Source organism: Oncorhynchus tshawytscha, linkage group LG14, assembly GCF_018296145.1.
Source record: "Oncorhynchus tshawytscha isolate Ot180627B linkage group LG14, Otsh_v2.0, whole genome shotgun sequence".
NCBI classification, from domain to species: domain Eukaryota; kingdom Metazoa; phylum Chordata; class Actinopteri; order Salmoniformes; family Salmonidae; genus Oncorhynchus; species Oncorhynchus tshawytscha.
The window spans coordinates 61772743-61781755 of NC_056442.1; the positions used below are offsets into that span (position 1 = coordinate 61772743).

At 42.7% G+C, this 9013-nt stretch overlaps 1 pseudogene; it reads right to left on the reverse strand.

The window, feature by feature from the left end:
- Positions 1–9013, reverse strand: part of LOC121839309 — a 72770-nt pseudogene that overhangs the window by 26314 nt on the left and 37443 nt on the right.

Consider the following 9013-nt stretch of genomic DNA (forward strand, 5'->3'; position numbering starts at 1 on the left):
TGGTGTGATCACAGAAATATTCAGGAAGTCAAATCCTTCTGTTCACCTGATTTAGAATTCCTCACAATCAAATGTCGACCGCATTATCTACCAAGAGAATTCTCTTCGATTATAATCACAGCCGTATATATTCCCCCAAGCAGACACATGGATGGCTCTGAACGAACTTTATTTGACTCTTTGCAAACTGGAATCTATACATCCTGAGGCTGCATTCATTGTAGCTGGGGATTTTAACACGGCTAATCTGAAAACAAGACTCCCTAAATTGTATCAGCATATCGATTGCGCAACAAGGGCTGAAAAAACCTTGGATCATTGTTACTCTAACTTCCGCGACGCATATAAGGCCCTGCCCCGCCCTCCTTTCAGAAAAGCTGAACACGACTCCATTTTGCTGATCCCTGCCTACAGACAGAAACTAAAACAAGAAGCTCCCACGCTGAGGTCTGTCCAACGCTGGTCCGACCAAGCTGATTCCACACTCCAAGACTGCTTCCACCACGTGGACTGGGATATGTTTCGTATTGCGTCAGATAACAACATTGACGAATACGCTGATTCGGTGTGCGAGTTCATTAGAACGTGCGTTGAAGATGTCGTTCCCATAGCAATGATTAAAACATTCCCTAACCAGAAACCGTGGATTGATGGCAGCATTCGCGTGAAACTGAAAGCGCGAACCGCTGCTTTTAATCAGGGCAAGGTGACTGGTAACATGACCGAATACAAACAGTGCAGCTATTCCCTCCGCAAGGCTATCAAACAAGCTAAGCGTCAGTATAGAGACAAAGTAGAATCTCAATTCAACGGCTCAGACGCAAGAGGTATGTGGCAGGGTCTACAGTCAATCACGGACTACAAGAAGAAAAAACCAGCCCAGTCACGGACCAGGATGTCTTGCTCCCAGGCAAACAAAATAACTTTTTGCCCGCTTTGAGGACAATACAGTGCCACTGACACGGCCTGAAACGAACACATGCGGACTCTCCTTCACTGGAGCCGAGGTGAGTAAAACATTTAAACGTGTTAACCCTCGCAAGACTGCAGGCCCAGACGGCATCCCCAGCCGCGCCCTCAGAGCATGCGCAGACCAGCTAGCCGGTGTGTTCACGGACATATTCAGTCAATCCCTATACCAGTCTGCTGTTCCCACATGCTTCAAGAGGGCCACCATTGTTCCTGTTCCCAAGAAAGCTAAGGTAACTGAGCTAAACGACTACCGCCCCGTAGCACTCACTTCCGTCATCATGAAGTGCTTTGAGAGACTAGTCAAGGACCATATCACCTCCACCCTACCTGACACCCTAGACCCACTCCAATTTGCTTACCACCCAAATAGGTCCACAGACGATGCAATCTGAACCACACTGCACACTGCCCTAACCCATCTGGACAAGAGGAATACCTATGTGAGAATGCTGTTCATCGACTACAGCTCGGCATTCAACACCATAGTACCCTCCAAGCTCGTCATCAAGCTTGAGACCCTGGGTCTCGACCCCGCCCTGTGCAACTGGGTACTGGACTTCCTGACGGGCCGCCCCCAGGTGGTGAGGGTAGGCAACAACATCTTCACCCCGCTGATCCTCAACACTGGGGCCCCACAAGGGTGCGTTCTGAGCCCTCTCCTGTACTCCCTGTTCACCCACGACTGTTTGGCCATGCACGCCTCCAACTCAATCATCAAGTTTGCGGACGACACAACAGTGGTAGGCTTGATTACCAACAACCACGACAGCCTACAGGGAGGAGGTGACGGCCTACAGGGGTGTCAGGAGCATAAGGAGATGATTGTGGACTTCAGGAAACAGCTGGTGTATACACCAGCTGGAACACCCCCCTATCCACATCGATGGAACAGTAGTGGAGAGGGTAGTAAGTTTTAAGTTCCTCGGCATACACATCACAGACAAACTGAATTGGTCCACTCACACAGACAGCATCGTGAAGAAGGCGCAGCAGCGCCTCTTCAACCTCAGGAGGCTGAAGAAATTCGGCTTGTCACCAAAAGCACTCACAAACTTCTACAGATGCACAATCGAGAGCATCCTGGCGGGCTGCATCACCGCCTGGTACGGCAACTGCTCCGCCCACAACCGTAAGGCTCTCCAGAGGGTAGTGAGGTCTGCACAACGCATCACTGGGTGCAAACTACCTGCCCTCCAGGACACCTACACCACCCGATGTCACAGGAAGGCCATAAAGATCATCAAGGACAACAACCACTCGAGCCACTGCCTGTTCACCCCGCTGTCATCCAGAAGGCGAGGTCAGTACAGGTGCATCAAAGCTGGGACCGAGAGACTGAAAAACAGCTTCTATCTCAAGGCCATCAGACTGTTAAACAGCCACCACTAACATTGAGTGGCTGCTGACAACACACTGACTCAACTCCAGCCACTTTAATAATGGGAATTGATGGGAAATGATGTAAAATATATCACTAGCCGCTTTAAACAATGCTACCTAATATAATGTTTACATACCCTACATTATTCATCTCATATGTATACGTATATACTGTACTCTATATCATCTACTGCATCCTTATGTAATACATGTATCACTAGCCACTTTAACTATGCCACTTTGTTTACATACTCATCTCATATGCATATACTGTACTCGATACCATCTACTGTATCTTGCCTAAGCTGCTCTGTACCATCACTCATTCATATATCTTTATGTACATATTCTTTATCCCCTTACACTGTGTATAAGACAGTAGTTTTTTTTTTTTTGGAATTGTTAGTTAGATTACTTGTTGGATTATTACTGCATTGTCAGAACTAGAAGCACAAGCATTTCGCTACACTCGCATTAACATCTGCTAACCATGTGTATGTGACAAATAAAATTGTATTTTATTTGATTTGATGTACTGTGTATTAGGTGTAATGTGTATTAGGTGTATTTTATGTACTGTGTATCAGGTGTATTGTGTATTACGTGTATTTGATGTACTGTGTATTTGGTGTACTGTGTATACGGTGTACTGTATATACGGTGTACTGTGTATATGATGTATTTGTATTTTGTATGCTACAGTCAGCCATGGCCATTCTCTACACACTACCATTCATTCCTACAATCAAGTTACAATCAAAGTGAAACTCTTACATCTTGTGCATTGGACTCTCTTTTGCAGAAATTGTGTCTGTCTGTCAGACAGACAGACAGACAGACAGACAGACAGGCAGACAGGCAGACAGGCAGACAGGCAGACTCTGTTAGTTTACTACACTGTTGCAGTGTGAATTACTCATAAGGACACACATGCACACAGACACGCACACAAACACACACTCTAGGAAGGGTGTGCCAGCTGAGAACTATTAAAATGATCTGCAGCTTTCTGTTCTTTGAAGGTTAGGTCAATATTTGTCAGCTGTCAATTTAACAGGGAGGTTATTGCCAGGGTGTTGCATGTCCAGGGTGTTGCATTTCCTGGGTTGAGATAAGAAAAAAGAAAGACACAACTACATGTGATAGAAAGGGTTAGGAACATGTGATAGAAAGGGTTATGAACATGTGATAGAAAGGGTTAGGAACATGTGATAGAAAGGGTTATGAACATGTGAACATGTGATAGAAAGGGTTAGGTACATGTGATAGAAAGGGTTAGGTACATGTGATAGAAAGGGTTAGGAACATGTGATAGAAAGGGTTATGAACATGTGATAGAAAGGGTTATGAACATGTGATAGAAAGGGTTAGGAACATGTGATAGAAAGGGTTATGAACATGTGATAGAAAGGGTTATGAACATGTGATAGAAAGGGTTATGAACATGTGATAGAAAGGGTTAGGAACATGTGATAGAAAGGGTTAGGAACATGTGATAGAAAGGGTTATGAACATGTGATAGAAAGGGTTAGGAACATGTGATAGAAAGGGTTATGAACATGTGATAGAAAGGGTTATGAACATGTGATAGAAAGGGTTATGAACATGTGATAGAAAGGGTTAGGAACATGTGATAGAAAGGGTTATGAACATGTGATAGAAAGGGTTATGAACATGTGATAGAAAGGGTTATGAACATGTGATAGAAAGGGTTATGAACATGTGATAGAAAGGGTTAGGAACATGTGATAGAAAGGGTTATGAACATGTGATAGAAAGGGTTATGAACATGTGATAGAAAGGGTTAGGAACATGTGATAGAAAGGGTTAGGAACATGTGATAGAAAGGGTTATGAACATGTGATAGAAAGGGTTAGGAACATGTGATAGAAAGGGTTATGAACATGTGATAGAAAGGGTTATGAACATGTGATAGAAAGGGTTATGAACATGTGATAGAAAGGGTTAGGAACATGTGATAGAAAGGGTTATGAACATGTGATAGAAAGGGTTATGAACATGTGATAGAAAGGGTTATGAACATGTGATAGAAAGGGTTATGAACATGTGATAGAAAGGGTTAGGAACATGTGATAGAAAGGGTTATGAACATGTGATAGAAAGGGTTATGAACATGTGATAGAAAGGGTTAGGGACATGTGATAGAAAGGGTTATGAACATGTGATAGAAAGGGTTATGAACATGTGATAGAAAGGGTTAGGGACATGTGATAGAAAGGGTTATGAACATGTGATAGAAAGGGTTATGAACATGTGATAGAAAGGGTTAGGGACATGTAGAAAGGGTTAGGTACATGTGATAGAAAGGGTTAGGAACATGTGATAGAAAGGGTTAGGAACATGTGATAGAAAGGGTTAGGGACATGTGATAGAAAGGGTTAGGAACATGTGATAGAAAGGGTTATGAACATGTGATAGAAAGGGTTAGGAACATGTGATAGAAAGGGTTATGAACATGTGATAGAAAGGGTTATGAACATGTGATAGAAAGGGTTAGGAACATGTGATAGAAAGGGTTAGGGACATGTGATAGAAAGGGTTAGGAACATGTGATAGAAAGGGTTATGAACATGTGATAGAAAGGGTTAGGAACATGTGATAGAAAGGGTTAGGGACATGTGATAGAAAGGGTTAGGTACATGTGATAGAAAGGGTTAGGAACATGTGATAGAAAGGGTTATGAACATGTGAAGAAAGGGTTAGGAACATGTGATAGAAAGGGTTATGAACATGTGATAGAAAGGGTTATGAACATGTGATAGAAAGGGTTATGAACATGTGATAGAAAGGGTTAGGAACATGTGATAGAAAGGGTTAGGGACATGTGATAGAAAGGGTTAGGAACATGTGATAGAAAGGGTTAGGTACATGTGATAGAAAGGGTTAGGAACATGTGATAGAAAGGGTTAGGAACATGTGATAGAAAGGGTTAGGAACATGTGATAGAAAGGGTTAGGTACATGTGATAGAAAGGGTTAGGAACATGTGATAGAAAGGGTTAGGGACATGTGATAGAAAGGGTTAGGAACATGTGATAGAAAGGGTTAGGTACATGTGATAGAAAGGGTTAGGAACATGTGATAGAAAGGGTTAGGAACATGTGATAGAAAGGGTTATGAACATGTGATAGAAAGGGTTAGGGACATGTGATAGAAAGGGTTAGGGACATGTGATAGAAAGGGTTAGGAACATGTGATAGAAAGGGTTAGGAACATGTGATAGAAAGGGTTAGGAACATGTGATAGAAAGGGTTATGAACATGTGATAGAAAGGGTTAGGAACATGTGATAGAAAGGGTTAGGAACATGTGATAGAAAGGGTTAGGAACATGTGATAGAAAGGGTTATGAACATGTGATAGAAAGGGTTAGGAACATGTGATAGAAAGGGTTATGAACATGTGATAGAAAGGGTTAGGAACATGTGATAGAAAGGGTTAGGAACATGTGATAGAAAGGGTTATGAACATGTGATAGAAAGGGTTATGAACATGTGATAGAAAGGGTTAGGAACATGTGATAGAAAGGGTTAGGGACATGTGATAGAAAGGGTTATGAACATGTGATAGAATCTGGGTATTGGATTAGTGTCTGGTCGGTCACATCTTGAAAAATCATAATCGGTCCAACTCTAGTACATACACACCAGGTACATATACACCAGGTACATATACACTAGGTACATATACACCAGGTACATACACACCAGGTACATACACACCAGGTACATATACACCAGGTACATACACACCAGGTACATACACACCAGGTACATATACACCAGGTACATACACACCAGGTACATACACGCCAGGTACATATACACCAGGTACATATACACCAGGTACATACACACCAGGTACATATACACTAGGTACATATACACCAGGTACATACACACCAGGTACATACACACCAGGTACATATACACCAGGTACATATACACCAGGTACATATACACCAGGTACATACACACCAGGTACATATACACCAGGTACATACACACCAGGTACATACACACCAGGTACATACACACCAGGTACATATACACACCAGGTACATACACACCAGGTACATATACACCAGGTACATATACACCAGGTACATACACACCAGGTACATACACACCCGGTATATACACCAGGTACATACACACCAGGTACATATACACCAGGTACATACACACCAGGTACATACACACCAGGTACATATACACCAGGTACATACACACCAGGTACATATACACCAGGTACATACACACCAGGTACATACACACCAGGTACATATACACTGGGTACATACACACCAGGTACATATACACTAGGTACATATACACCAGGTACATACACACCAGGTACATATACACCAGGTACATACACACCAGGTACATACACACCAGGTACATATACACTAGGTACATACACAACAGGTACATATACACTAGGTACATACACACCAGGTACATACACACCAGGTACATATACACCAGGTACATATACACCAGGTACATATACACCAGGTACATACACACACACACAGGTACATATAAACCAGCTACATACACACCAGGTACATATACACACACAGGTACATACACACCAGGTACATACACACACCAGGTACATATACACCAGGTACATACACACACACACAGGTACATATACATAAGGTGCACACACACAGGTACATACACACCAGGTGCACACACACAGGTACATACACACCAGGTGCACACACACAGGTACATATACACCAGGTACACACACACCAGGTACATACACAGCAGGTACATATACACCAGGTACATACACACACAGGCACATATACACCAGGTACACACACACACACACATACAGGTACATACACACCAGGTACATATACACCAGGTACATACACACCAGGTACATATACACCAGGTACATACACACACACAGGTACATACACACACACACAGGTACATACACACCAGGTGGATACACACCGGGTACATACACACTAGGTACATATACACCAGGTACAGGTACACCAGGTACATACACACCAGGTACATCTACACCAGGTACATACACACCCACAGGTACATATCCACCAGGTACATACACACACACAGGTACATACACACCAGGTACATATACACCAGGTACATACACACCAGGTACATACGCACCGGGTACATACACACCAGGTACATATCCACCAGGTACATACACACCAGGTACATATCCACCAGGTACATACACACACACAGGTACATACACACACAGGTACATACACACCAGGTACATATACACCAGGTACATACACACCAGGTACATATCCACCAGGTACACACACACACACAGGTACATACACACACAGGTACATACACACCAGGTACATACACACACACAGGTACCTTTCACCAGATCACCAGTCCAACGCCAGCCCACCAATGGCTACAGCAGCACTACTGACCTCTCACATGAACAGTCCAAAGATTAGCTAACGGCTAACTCAGCTGTTGCTGAAACACTAAAATGGCTAACGGCTAGTCCTAACACCAAGACTTAGCCAAGGTCCGAGTTCTGGACTATAGGTTTAGCTGTGTGTGTTGCCCAAACCACTCCGAACAGGATTAACTATATGGAATCCCTTGGGAATGACTTGAAAATGGGTCTCCTGTAAAACGTGTTGTTGTTATTGCTGCTGCCTTTCTTCTCCCAGACTCTGTAAAGTCCTGTAGTAGCAGTGAACCCAGAGAAGATGTTGAAATGTGATTAGAAAGATGGCATAGTCTGACTCGTCACTGGATATTGAATTAAAGTGAGTTTACTCATGAGTCCAACATGAACTACGGGCTAACCTAAAAAACAACTAAACTCTATTACCAAGACAGTAGTGAAGATTCTCAGTCATAAGATTCTCAGCTAATCAAATGGCCACCAGACTATTTGCATTGACCCCCCCTCCTTAGTTTTTACACTGCTGTTACTATCTGTTTATGATGTACTCATAGTCCCTTCCCTTTACCCAACCTTTACACTGCTGTTACTATCTGTTTATGATGTACTCATAGTCCCTTTACCCAACCTACATGTACACTAACTCAGTACCCCTGTATAAAGCCTCGTTATTGTTATTTTATTGTGAAACTTTTTATATTGTGTAACTTTATTTACTTTAGTTTATTTAGTAAATATTTTCTTAACTCTGCATTGTTGGTTAAGGTCTTGTTGTATTCAGGTCTACTACAGGTCTACTAAGGTCTACTACACCTGTTGTATTCAGGTCTACTACACCTGTTGTATTCAGGTCTACTACACCTGTTGTATTCACTACTACACCTGTTGTATTCAGTTGTATTCAGGTCTACTACACCTGTTGTATTCAGGTCTACTACACCTGTCAGGTCTACTACACCTGTTGTATTCAGGTCTACTACACCTGTTGTATTCAGGTCTACTACACCTGTTGTATTCAGGTCTACTACACCTGTTGTATTCAGGTCTACTACACCTGTTGTATTCAGGTCTACTACACCTGTTGTATTCAGGTCTACTACACCTGTTGTATTCAGGTCTACTACACCTGTTGTATTCAGGTCTACAGGTCTACACCTGTTGTATTCAGGTCTACTACACCTGTTGTATTCAGGTCTACTAC